The following is a 14,528-nucleotide window of genomic DNA, read 5'->3' as shown; positions in this document are numbered from 1 at the left end:
CGAGTCCAGCTCAGGGCGGCAAAAGAGCAGTACAGGAGAAAGCTGGAGCGGAAGTTGCAGAACAACAGCATGAAGGAAGTGTGGGATGGGATGAAGATCATCACTGGCTGCAGCTCAAAGCGGGGTACCACCATCGAGAGAGAGACGTGAAGAGAGCAAACCAAATGAACATCTTCTTTAACAGGTTTGACCACCCTAACCCACTCTCACCTCGGAGTACTGCACTCTCTACACATCCTTCTGCTGATACCAACATAGGAGAGACATCCCCACCCATAATTACAGCAGCGCAGGTGAGCAGAGAGCTGAGGAAACTTCGTGCCAGCAAAGCAGCAGGTCCAGATGGAGTATCGCCACGACTGCTGAAGGTCTGTGCATCAGAGCTGGGGGGTCCTCTACAGCGCATCTTCAACCTGAGCCTGGAACAGGGGAAAGTCCCGAGGCTTTGGAAAACATCTTGCATCACCCCAGTCCCAAAGGTATCACGTCCTGGTGAGCTGAATGACTTCCGGCCTGTCGCTCTAACATCACATGTGATGAAGACCATGGAGCGGCTGCTGCTTCACCACCTGAGGCCACAGGTCCAACACGCCCTCGACCCTCTGCAGTTCGCATACCAGGAGAAGGTGGGAGCGGAAGATGCCATCATCTATATGCTACATCGATCCCTCTCCCACTTGGACAGAGGCAGTGGCGCTGTAAGAATTATGTTTCTAGACTTCTCTAGCGCCTTCAACACCATCCAACCTCTGCTCCTTAGGGACAAGCTGACAGAGATGGGAGTAGATTCATACCTGGTGGCATGGATCGTGGACTATCTTACAAACAGACCTCAGTATGTGCGTCTCGGGAATTGCAGATCTGACATTGTGGTCAGCAACACAGGAGCGCCGCAGGGGACTGTACTTTCTCCGGTCCTATTCAGCCTATATACATCGGACTTCCAATATAACTCGGAGTCCTGCCACGTGCAAAAGTTCGCTGATGACACTGCTATCGTGGGCTGCATCAGGAGTGGGCAGGAGGAGGAGTATGGGAACCTCATCAAGGACTTTGTTAAATGGTGCGACTTAAACCACCTACAACTGAACACCAGCAAAACCAAGGAACTGGTGGTGGATTTTAGGAGACCCAGGCCCCTCATGGACCCCGTGATCATCAGAGGTGACTGTGTGCAGAGGGTACAGACCTATAAATACCTGGGAGTGCAGCTGGACGATAAATTGGACTGGACTGCCAATACTGATTCTCTGTGCAAGAAAGGACAGAGCCGGTTATACTTCCTTAGAAGACTGGCATCCTTCAACATCTGCAGTAAGATGCTGCAGATGTTCTATCAGATGGTTGTGGCGAGTGCCCTCTTCTACGCAGTGGTGTGCTGGGGAGGCAGCATTAAGAAGAAGGATGCCTCACGCCTGGACAAACTGGTGAGGAAGGCAGGCTCTATTGTTGGCATGGAGCTGGACGGTTTGACATCCGTAGCAGAGCAACGGGCACTCAGCAAGCTCCTATCAATTATGGAGAATCCACTACATCCATTAAACAGTGTCATCTCCAGACAGAGGAGCAGTTTCAGCGACAGACTGCTGTCACTGTCCTGCTCCACTGACAGACTGAGAAGATCATTCCTCCCCCAAACTATGCGACTCTTCAATTCCACCAGAGGGGGTAAACGTTGAACATTATTCAAGTTATTGTCTGTTTTTTACCTGCATTTTTTATTACTCTTTAATTTAATATTTTTTGTTGCTGGAGTATGTGAATTTCCCCCTGGGATTAATAAAGTATCTATCTATCTATCTATCTATCTATCTATCTATCTATCTATCTATCTATCTATCTATCTATCTATCTATCTATCTATCTATCTATCTATCTATCTATCTATCTATCTATCTATCTATCTATCTATCTATCATTTAATGTAAATGAAAAAGATCAACAGGGAGAAAGGGTGGCGCATGATCCCTCACAGAAAAGAGACTGGGGTTCAAGTATGGGCCACTGTATTGATCATCATTGAGATGTTTTTACACCTTGTTTGAGGTCCACATGTGGTCAAAGGCATACCGTTGTCTTTAGAAGGTCCCACAGCTGAGCACAAACCAAGCCATGAGGTCAGCGGAAGCAGAACTTAGAGACAGGATGATGTGCAGGCACAGATCTGAGGGGGGCTACAAAAAATTCCTCCATCATTGAATGTTCCCAAGAGCACAGAGGCCTCCAGAACTCTTAAATGGAAGAAATTTGTAGCATCCACAATTCTTTCTAGTGCTAGCCATTCGGGCAACTGAGCAATCGGGTTGGCCACGGTAAGAGAGGTGACCAAGAACCTGATGGTCACTCTGGCTGAGCTTCATTGAAGCTGTGTGGAGATGGGAAAAGCTTCCAGGAGGACAACCACCAGTGCAGCACTCTACTGGTTTGGGCTGTATGGCAGAGTGGCCAGAAAGAAGCCTCTTCTCCATAAAGTACACATTGGAAGCCCACTTGGAGGTTGCAATAAAAGCACCTAAAATGATTCTCAAACCTGTGAAAAACGAGTCTCAAGTCTGATGAAACCAAGATTAGTGTCACGCCTTGAGGAAGCCGGACCCTGCTCATCTCCCGGACAATACCATTCCAACTTTAAAGCATGGTGGCTGCTGTGAGGTTAAGGACTTGAAGACTAGACAGGGTTGAGGGAAATCTGAACAGAACAAAGCACAGAGATAATCCTAATGAAAGCCTGCTGCAGAGTGCTGTGGATCTCAGACTTGGGTCATAGGTCCACCTTCCAACAGGACAGAGCAAAGACAACACAAGAGTGGCTTGGGGACAACTATGGGGATGTCCTTGAGTGTCTCAGCCTGAGGCCCCAGGCTTGAACATCTCTGGAGAGACCTGAAAATAGCTGACCACCAACTTGACCGAGCTGGAGAGGATCTGCAGAGAAGAATGGCACACAATCCTCATATCGAGGAATTGGAAGCTTGTCACATCAGACCCAAAGAAGACTCCAGGCTGCCAAAGGGGCTTCATTGATGTACTAAGTAAAGGGTCCGGATACTTGCGTCAATGAGCTATTTGAGTCTTTTATTTTTGAAAAATTAGGGGGCTTATCCCCCACCTGCCTCCACTACACGCCAACCACTTTGCGTCTCTGTGTCTCTGCTGCTCATCTTGTGATGAGGGGGCTGAACGCACCCCAAAGAGACACAATTACTCCTTTGACACCCCCCCTTAAATGGTTATACAATGGGAAACACATACAGTTTTTATTTTTTACCTCCTCTTTGCTCACTCAGCTGCTGCTGTGCCACGTGACCTGCACTTCTGTCACATCACCTATGTCCTGTAACAGACAGGGGGCGCTATCGCTCCCTTGAACCCTTGGACAATACGTCAGACACCAGATAAAAGTCCAATATGATTTTATTTTATAATAATAATGTGCACCAAGCACCCTCCACTCCACAATACTCATAAATAAACAATAATCTATAATCCTCCACTCCCAGACGCGTTGCCACCCTTCCACCCAGCTCAGCTCGGCTCTGGGATCTCCCACCGTCCTTTTTATAGCTCATGACCCGGAAATGCTTCTAAGCCCTCAGTCCATGTGATTATCCATCACTTCTGGGTCAAACGAAAACTCCTTTTCTTCATCAGCCCGGAAACACTTTATTTCTTCCAACCATGTGACTGGGATTTACTTCCGGGCTGTATGGAAAATTAACGCGTCTGTGTCTCCCTGCAGCGGCCCCGACGTTATCCAGCAGGGCTGTGTATTAAAACTCCATAGTCCATGATGCCCTGCTGGAATTCGGGACTTCTCCATGTTGCAAGGAGGGCTCCATCTAGCGCAGTGCTCCGCAACCTTTTCTCACCTACGACACACCAAAGTTCTTCCTAGAATTCCGCGGCACATCAAAAGCTAAAATATATAGCAGTGGCGTAGCTAGGGGGGATCGGGGGGTCCGCTCCGAGCGCCAGCTATTTAGGGGCGTCCAAACCACGGTACTTTCCTTTTTTTTTTTGTTCCTTGAGGAGGCGCAAAAAAAAAAATTTCTTTCAGCTTTGGGGCGTCAAATTTTTCACCGCCCCGGGCAACATGATCTCCAGCTACGCCACTGATATATAGATATTAATTTAATACACAAATTTTACAATAAATTTTCATTTTTTATTATAAGTATACATTTATTATAAGTATACATACATAAAAACTATACTATATTTACTTTTATGCAATCTTAATAATTATTATAACATAATGACTGATTAATGTGATACCTGCGCTTGTTTCAATGAACACAAAAGTTTTATATTCGGCTCAATATTTGACTGCGCAACCCGAAGTTCTTGGTCAAGATCTTTTAAGCATGACCGCTTATCATTTTTAATTAACACAAGAGTTGTTTGTCTTTTTTGGCGTAACTGGGATGGTTTGAATTTAGATGGCGATTTAGTTTACTGGGTGCCATTGCCTCGTTTGATAGCTGATCGCCACAAATGATGCATTGTGGCTTTGGAGCCGTTTCGTCACCACACCACGAGAATCCATATCGAATGTAGTCTTCGTTGTACTTCCTTTCCACAATCTTCTTTGTTTTTTTTTTTGCAACAATTGTGCTGGGTTCTTCATCATCTGTACGTGAAGACGAATCTTTTCCACGTAAAAATGTATCCATATTTAAAGGGGTATAAAACTAAATATGAATCACACGAAGAACGTTAACCATACACAATTCAGCAACACAACTAATAGTAATGAATGATAACTACTGTCGCAAGACGAGTGAACGCGACGTAGCACGACTAATACGTCGGCTTGAATTGAATCTAGGTGAGGGTACGGAGCGCTCTGCCTATCAAAGCATACTACGGAGTTGTCTGGCGACTATGTAGGGCCTACGTCGTAGGCGCCAGGCGCCAGGCGATGGGATTTATTATTTCAGAGAAATGACACATAAAATTATGAAACCTTTAAAAGGCTATTTACGCGAATATTTCATTGCACGTATTCTCGTTATTGTGTTTCTAAGGAGGACCGTTGACATATTATTTAGTTAGAAAATTGTCTTATTTGACCGCGTCACACCTGTATCGGCTCAAGGCACACTGGTTGCGGAGCACTGATCTAGCGGCCTGGGGGTATTGGCCGGCCATATCCCACAGTCCATATATTTGGTCTCTTTTCGCTTTTACCATTTCGTCAATATCACATTGAATTTTGATTCCGTGTTTGGAATTACATCGTGACAAAGCAATGTATAATTGCCCGTGAATGAATATCGTTTTCTCTCTCTCTACAAGAAATGTGTCTGTCATAACCACGCAGGACTTCTCTTTGCATAAGCTCTTGTCTCGCGGGGCTTCCTGCCCCGGGCGTGGTTACATCGCTTGGCACGAAGACTCGTCTCGTGGGACGTGAAAGTGTTTCTCTGGGAAAATCACGTCTCGTCTCCTTCCAAGATAGAGAGAAATTGTAAAATCCAGTTTTTCGCTTTGTCATTCTGGGGTATTGAGCGTTGCTCGATGAGGGCAAAAAAAAATGAATGAAAATGATTTGAGCACAAGGCTGAAACATAACATAATATGTAAAAAGGATCTGAAGGAGCTGTAGTTGTGGAATTATGAAATGAGCGGCGCTGGAGCTTCAAGGCATCTTGCAGTAGCCATACATATGTAAGTGTGTGTGTGTGTGTGTGTGTCCCACAATGTGATTTGGTCACTGGATGTCACAGCAGCTGTAAGCAGATGCCATCTGGCCTTTCATGTCCCAAATGTGAGATTCCCTTCTGTGGAGAGCCCTGTCAGTATCTGGACAGGTGTGTCCCAGAGATGTGCTGTCACACATTTGACAGCTTCCAGGCAGATCGATGCCCACATCACAGACACTGTTATCACAAGAGACCACAGGACGACAACTTCTTTTTTTTTTTTATATATATATATAATCAACATTTCTTGTGATCTCAAAGGGTGGCGGACTCATTAGTGTCGAGCAGTGGAATCAACAGTCCACTGAGGGGATGAAAGGATGAGGACGACTGAACAGACAAGCCCACTTTTTACATGAGGGGCCTTTCCGTAGTGAATAGTGTTTCATGGAGCTTTACTTCTTCAGAACGAATGGTAAAATGGTTTGCTTGTATTCATTGTTGGGCAGCACTTTAACGCAATGGTTAGCTCTGCTAGGTCCTGGGTGCAAATCTCGGGCCAGAAATGATATCTGTGGAAGGTTGCACATTCTCTCAGTCTGTGTGGGGGTCTCACTCCACATCCCAAATACACGCAGCTATCAGTTAATTGGCAACTCTAAACTGGGCCAGAATGTGAGCATCCCATAAGATGGCCTCGTACCTCTGGGTTGGTCCCTGCCTCTCGCCCAGTGTTGCCTGAATCCTTTCCAGCTCTTTACAGTCCTTAACGGAATAAGCAGATTAAACGACGGATTGATTTGTTGTTTGTTTACGGTGCCTATTGAAAGTATTCACCCCCTCAGAGGTTTTCCCATTTTATCGTTATACAACATTCAACCAGGGTGGCTCAGTGGCACATGTTCTCCCCGTGTTTGCGTGGGTTTCCTCCCACAGTCCAAAGACGTGCAGGTTAGGTGCATTGGCGATTCTAAATTGTCCCCTGTGTGTGTGTGTGCCCTGTGGTTGTGACGATGCGGGTTCAGCTCCATGCTCCTCTTCTATTAGGGAGCCCTTGAACCCATCACCGTCGGTAATGTCACCGATGAGCTAGACAGTGAGGCAATAAACAATTGAGCAAAGGGGATGATGTTTAAAGTGCAAAAGTGCTTTTATTAAACAATTCCAAAGTGCACACAAAGTGCTGTGCAGTTCAATATCTTCTTTAAATAAATAATCCAATAAAACATTTGTGAAAATGTGGAGGTTAAAATCAATAAACAAACTCTTCTAAAACCAACGAGGTAAAATAGTACAGGATGCAAAATGTTAAAATCAAAAAGCCCGGTGTCTTCTGTTTTCATGGCAGCTCCCCTGCTATGCCCACCTGGTCTGCTCTACAGGAGAGTCGCCTACCTGCAGGATCAGCTGCCCTTCAAACAGGTCCTGTAGCCCTCCGTTCCTTGGCTTCGTCGGACTCCCAACCGGACCGAGACTTGGGATATTTCCCAGCGGCCAAGGCGCTCACGCTGGGGCTACACCTGCCCAAAGCCTCCTCGACTCCCGCTCCTAGCAACGGCCAAGTCGATACTTTTACTGGTCACTCCAGCTACTTAGTCGCTCAGCTGGAGCGACCGCTTCCTTCAACCCACTGAGTGTCGGCCAAACACTCCTCTCGTAGGCTCTCCTCCCAGCTGCCTGCTTTCTCATAGGTGAGCCTGCTGTCGCTCGCTTGCTCTCCTTCCTCACACCGGCTTTCTCCACCGGTTCCCTGTCTTCTCTCTACCTCCCGTTCTCTTCCCTTTCTTTTCTTTTTTCCCCCTTAACCGGCTCGCGCTTGGCTATATATGCGGGGAGGACATGGCAGCTGCAGCCCATTAGCCAGAGGAACAATCATGGATGTGGGCAGTTTCTCACCTGTGCACTTAGGTGAAAAATCGCCCACACCGCAGATCACCCTGCGGCTCGCTACAGTTACCACGCCCCCTCGCTAAGCCGCGAGCGCGGCGATTATTTATTTAAAACGAACTGGCCTTTGCTGGAGAGCTGTGGACCCATAACACCACAGTGGTGGGCTGGCACCCTGCCCGGGGTTTGTTTCCTGCCTTACGCCCTGTGTTGGCTGGGATTGGCTTCAGCAGACCCCCGTGACCCTGTAGTTAGGATATAGTGGGTTAGATAATGGATGGATGGATGGATGTTACTTATGTCTTGATGAGTTTGAGTTCAGATATTCTCTTAAGTGTATGCCACTATGAAAAGATAGATTGCAATTCAGATTGTGGATCGTGATTTTGTGTTAAAAGGACCGTGATATTATTTTTTTGGAAAGATTGCCCACCCCTAATTTGACTAATCAAGTTTTCCAATTTATGTAGGATTCATTAACCCTTTGGCAAGCTACTTGGAAAGGGGTTGCGAGGTACCGGTAGCTTGCGAGTGACGTGTTGGAGACCCCTGCCCTAGACCATAACTTCCTTCTTCCAGGTAACTTTTGAGTCTCTCGTGAGCCTTCTGTTGAGATGTCCTGTGCGTTTTTTCTCTTTGCCGCTCTCCCATTAGACTATGACTGGCAAAGCACCCGGGGAACAGTTGACGTTTGTACAGTCCCTCCAATCTTACCCACTGTAGCTTGTCACTCCTTTCACTCTTTGAGGGCTGAATATTTTTTGCAAAAAACTCAGTTTTCTGAAAAGAACCCAAAGCAAAAGTTTCACACATAAATCAACCTAAACTATCAGTTGCTGGGTGCTGTGGCCGCCAGTTCACAGGCTCTTGTGGCTTGAGACACTCACGGGTGGCATGACGACTGGCAGGAACACGTGGCAGGACGGCTGCCAGGCTGTCTTCGCATGACGGCAGCAGCAGTCGTGGTCACAGCGCAACGCAATCTAGTTTGTACCTCATGTCATTATGAGTGGCGGTCTTCATCTACACAAACGTGTTCGGCACCACGATTAGCTGGAGATCGATCCACAGATGCCGGAACCTCATTTTCGTTTTCGATCTTTAGATCACTTGCGACAGGTTAGAGTCCAGTTCAGCGATAATATACAAAATGTTGTCCTTGGAGTAGTTTGCTTTGTGTGTTTGCTTCGATCTCTCGCCAGATGTCGATACCATTTTTGTTGTTGTTTGCTCTTCACTGTTCCCGCAAGTGCAGGGAATCTCGGCCTAACCAATGAAGCTAACTTTCCTTCTAGCAAAGAGACTTAAACTAAAATATACAGTCATATGAAAAGGTTTGGAAACCCCTCTCAGCCTACATATTAATTGACTCTCCTTTCAACAAAAAAGATAACAGTGGTATGTCTTTCATTTCCTAGGAACATCTGAGTACTGCGGTGTTTTCCAAAAAAAGATTTTTAGTGAAGCAGAATTTAGTTGTGTGAAATTAAATCAAATGTGAAAAACTGGCTGTGCACAAATGTGGGTCCCCTTGTCATTTTGCTGATTTGAATGCCTGTCACTGCTCAATGCTGATTACTTGCAACACCAAATTGGTTTGATTAGCACATTAGGCCTTGAACTTCATAGACAGGTGTGTACAATCATGAGATATAAAGATATTTAAGGTGGTCAATTGTAAGTTGTGCTTCCTTTTGACTCTCCTCTGAAGAGTGACAGCATGGGATCCTCAAAGCAACTCTCCAAAGATCTGAAATAAAGATTGTCGAGTCTCCTAGTTTAAGGGAAGGCTACACAAAGACATCTCAGAGGTTTAAACTGTCAGTTTCAACTGTAAGGAATGGAATCAGGAAATGGAAGGCCACAGGCACAGTTGCTGTTAAACCAGCAGGTCTGGCAGGCCAAGAAAAATACAAGAGCGGCATATGCGCAGGACTGTGAGAATGGTTACAGACAACCCCCAGATCATCTCCAAAGACCTGCAAGAACATCTCGCTGCAGATGGTGTATCTGTACATCGTTCTACAATTCAGCGCAATTTGCACAAAGAACATCTGTGTGGCAGGGTGATGAGAAAGAAGCCCTTTCTGCACTCACACCACAAACAGAGTCGCTTGTTGTATGCCAATGCTGATTTAGACAAGCCAGATTCATTTTGGACCAAAGTGCTTTGGACTGATGAGACAAAAATTGAGTTATTTGGTCAAAACAAAAAGCGATTTGCATGACGGAGGAAGAACACCGCATTCCAAGAAAAACACCTGCTACCTGCTGTCAAATTTGGTGGAGGTTCCATCATGCTGTGTGGCTGTGTGGCTGGTTCAGGGCACTTGTTAAAGTCGAGGGTCAGATGATTTCAAACCCAGTATCAACAAATTCTTCAGGATAATTTTCAAGCATCAGTCACAAAGTTGAAGTTACTCAGGGGTTGGATATTCCAACAAGACAAAGACCCAAAACAGTTCGAAATCTACAAAGACAATCACGCAGAGGGAGAAGTACAATGTTCTGGAATGGCCGTCACAGTCCCCTGACTTGAATATCATCGAAAATCTATGGGATGATTTGAAGCAGGCTGTCCATGCTTGGCAGCCATCAAATTTAACTGAACTGGAGAGATTTTATATGAAGAATGGTCAGAAATACGTCCATCCAGAATCCAGACACTCATCAAAGGCTATAGGAGGACAGCGTCTAGAGGCTGTTAGATTAGCAAAAGGAGGCTCAACTAAGTATTGATGTCATATCTCTGTTGGGGTGCCCAAATTTATCCACCTGTCTAATTTTGTTATGATGCATATTGCATATTTTCTGTTAATCCAATAACCTTAATGTCACTGCTGAAATACTACTGTTTCCATAAGGCATGTCAGATATTAAAAGAAAGTTGCTACTTTGAAAGTTCAGCCAATGAGAAACAAAAATCCAAAGAATTAAGAGGGGCTCCCAAACTTTTTCATATGATTGTAATGGCGGGTTTTGTCACCATTTGCAGTTGCTTACTACTCTCAACTCCTCCCTGCCAACAAAAGTCGTCATCCGTCCTGAAAGAGTTAAAGTGATCACAGGTCTCCTGCTGGCCGCCCTCACTTTTCTTCTTCTTACACAGTCGCTCAGTTTTTGTGAACGGCCGGCAGAGTTACAGCTGTGCCATACTCTTTCCGTTTCTTTATGGCTGATTTAACGAGACTCCAAGGGCTATTCAGTGGCTTGGATATTTTCAGGTCAGACAATCAGAGATGCAACAAAAGTGGGAGAGATATCTAAGAAAGTATGGGAAAGTAGGTTCAAGTGATATGGACATGTGATGAGGGGAGACAAAGAATATGTGGGCGAAAGAGTGATGGGCATGGAAGTACGGGGGGAAGAGAAAGCAAGGGAGGCCAAGGTGGAGGTGGATGGGTAAAGTAAAAGAAGATCTGAAGGAAAAGGGCCGGACTGGGGAGGAGGTGCAGGACCGAGCTGTTTGGAGAAGGTTGATCAGGCACATTGACCCCACATAGAAGTGGGATAAGAGGAAGAGGAAGAAGAAGAAGAAGGATCCCTTACAGATTCAGTCTCAGTTCCTTTATTTTCATTTGCAATCATTTACAGAAAAACGGGTGCTGGCATCTCATTTGTTTAAAATCAGATATGAAATCAGCACCTCTGAGAAGCAGTTGTAAGTCTTCAACACATTTGATAACATGATAAAAAAAAGTAAGAGTAAGGCGGCTTTCCAATTTGCAGAGTCAACAGGCCCCTCCATTATCACCTAATCATTAGGGTTTGGCTTATGCGTCTCTTTACGTTTGAGGGTCTGGAGCCCCTGAGCAGCAGGACACTTGTCTCAGCTCTCCCAGTCTGGCACCAAGAAACCTCACAAGGCATACTGCAGAAACTGGGCCAGGCTGTAATGGTCACACAGATACGAGTCCATCTTGGGAGATACGACCTATACAATTGATCTTTCTTTTATGGTGCACCTTCCACAGTGCAGGCCAGCCTCAGGAGCTTTACAAAGTCTACAGGAATGAAGATCTGAGCAGTGAATTTCTTTCCAATAATGCAGTTTTTGATAAAGTGGAAATTTTTTACAATTAGTTTTTTTTTTGTTTTTTTGTTCCCAATAATGATAAGATCAGGTAGGGTGGACTGTGGGTTAGAAGTGGTGCCTCACAGCTCCAGGAGTCAAACTGCATGGAGATTTCATGCTCTCTCTGTCTGCTTCTGCTTCCTCCCAAAGACTTGCACTTTAAGTTATTGGCCATCTTTAAACTGTCCCATTGTGAAAATACAAAAATAAAAAATCATATATAAATATACTTTCTTAAACTATCTTCCACTTCTTCATTCAGCTGCTCCCATTAGGGGTTGCCACAGTGGATCATCCAAATGTGTTGTAAACTATACTATGGTCAAATATGATTTATCTTATTTCTTACCTTCTAAAGATATATTTTAAAACCTCTGTGTATTTACCAAATAACTTTTTCTAATTTGTTAGATTTCACAGCTAGTAATAATAATATTTGAGTAATTAATGTAAATTTCAGCATTAACATTTGCATTGCAATGCATATGTCTCTGTTATGTGCCATTTGGGATGGGATTTATAAAAGTGGTGTTAATGTGCGCGCCACCTGTTGGAATGGCAAAACAATGCATATGTCTCTGTAACCTATGTTACGGCCAAAGCCTGAAATCGGCCAAAGTGGGAAGTGGCTGGTCGAATTGGGAAATGGCCAATGTCACTGTATGATTGACCAGCCAATGTCCAATCTTTCATTGATTTTGGGATTTGGCCAGCCAGTTTGCAAAATAGCATTGGGGCGATCACCCAGGGATTTCCTGACACTTCGCGGAATGGCCGGCCAAAGTAGCATATGCGCCGGTCATTTTCTAGTAATTGGACTTTGGCCACACCTCTCGGCCAAAATGCAGTGTATATGACTCTGTTATATACAATGCTGTTTGGGATTTGTACAAGCAGTGTTAATGTTTGTGATGCGCCACCTGTTGGAATGACAAATTCATTGCTTACATTTCTGTAATATACAATGTTGTATGGGATTTGTAAAAGCAGTGTTATTGATTGTGATTGCCCCATATCGGAATGGAAAATGCAGTGTATATGACTCTGTTCTGTACAATGCTGTTTGGGATTTGTACAAGCAGTGTTAATGTTTGTGATGCGCCACCTGTTGGAATGACAAATTCATTGCTTACATTTCTGTAATATACAATGTTGTATGGGATTTGTAAAAGCAGTGTTATTGATTGTGATTGCCCCATATCGGAATGGAAAATGCAGTGTATATGACTCTGTTCTGTACAATGCTGTTTGGGATTTGTACAAGCAGTGTTAATGTTTGTGATGCGCCACCTGTTGGAATGACAAATGCAATGCTTATGTTTCTGTAATATACAATGTTGTATGGGATTTGTAAAAGCAGTGTTATTGATTGTGATGTGCCCCATATCGGAATGGAAAATGCAGTGTATATGACTCTGTTATATGCCATTTGGTATGGGATTCGTTAAAGCAGTGTTAATGTTTGTGATGTGCCACCTGTTGGAATGACAAATGCAATGCATTTTATTACTAAAAATGTCTGTGATGTGCCATCTTTTGGAATGACAGAGACAGAGCATCCGGATGGACACACAGACCCTTATTTTTTACTTAAGGTGGATTATAGCTACATGGAGTAAACTAAAATGACACTAAATTACTACTGCGATTACAAATTAACCTAACCCTCTTATCCAGGGCAGAGTCACAGGGAAGCTTGAGCCTACTCCAGCAATCATTGGGCACAAGACATGAATAACACCTGGGCAGGGCGCCAGTCCATCACAGGGTGAACGCACACACAAACACACACGCTACGGCCAGTTTAGTTCCCAAACTGATTTTATGTTCATGTCTGAACTATCTTTGGTATTATTCACATTAAATGCCACGTCACAACTTTACATGCATAGAAATGTTGACGTGTGTTTATAGCTGGGGAGCAGCCAATTTGAGAGGGATGCCGTTACGTACACCAAGAGCCAACAGATGCGATGGATCAGTATTTAATAATAGAGCAGTTTAAGTCTTTAGCCACTTGCACACGCTGCTTGGGAGATCTCAAAGGTCAAGTCGTTGATGCTACAGTCTACCCTTTTGATAATCGTCTATATTCACTGTAATCTTTCATACTGGCTTTACATGTACTCATTGTACACAAACCCTCACATACATAAGAAAGACATGTGACTGATTAAGATGTCTAACAATGAAAAATGAAATATTTGTGAAATAACACCGTCATCAACAAAAGAGCCAGAGAAGCAGGTGTGAAATTAGCCCCAGAGGGCTGAATCGACATCCTCTACGTCTGCGTTATACACCGTAGCTTTGGTCAAAGGGTTCTGATGATTAAATGAAACAGAAATAAACTGTGGAAACATTTTTGAAATATTGTATACATTTTTTTGCATGCACTGATCAGACCTTTACTGGCATGGTGGCACGGTTTGTAGCACTGCCACCTCGCAATAAGCAGCCCGCGGCCACAGTTTGTGTGTCCTCGCTGTGTCTGTGTGCGTTTCTTTCAGGTACTTCAGCTTCCTCCCACAGTCCCAAGCCGTGCAAGTTTGGTGAAATGCTAAAATGCCCCATTGTGTGTGTGTGTGTGTGTGTGTGTGTGTGTGTGTGTGTCTTTTGATGGACTGGCACCCTGTGCAGGGCTTGCTCCTCCTGCCTTATGCCTGATGCTTGCAGGGTTAGGCTCCAGATTCCCTGCAACCCTTCTCAGGACAAGCAGGTTAGAAGCTAGAATGATGATCAGAATTACTGTTCTAAAGTAAATCTGGAATAATTTTTAAAAATGTAATCGCACCAAAACCTATAGTAGATTGTATTGTCTATTTAATATTTCTTTAAATCTGGTACCAATTTAGGTGTGAGTTTTGTTCTCCATTATGTTCTAGACAGGCATCTCCAATTCTGCTGTGTGTTCATCCCAC

This window comes from Erpetoichthys calabaricus, chromosome 15 (genome assembly GCF_900747795.2).
Source record: "Erpetoichthys calabaricus chromosome 15, fErpCal1.3, whole genome shotgun sequence".
NCBI lineage: Eukaryota > Metazoa > Chordata > Cladistia > Polypteriformes > Polypteridae > Erpetoichthys > Erpetoichthys calabaricus.
This window is presented reverse-complemented; position numbering follows the sequence as displayed.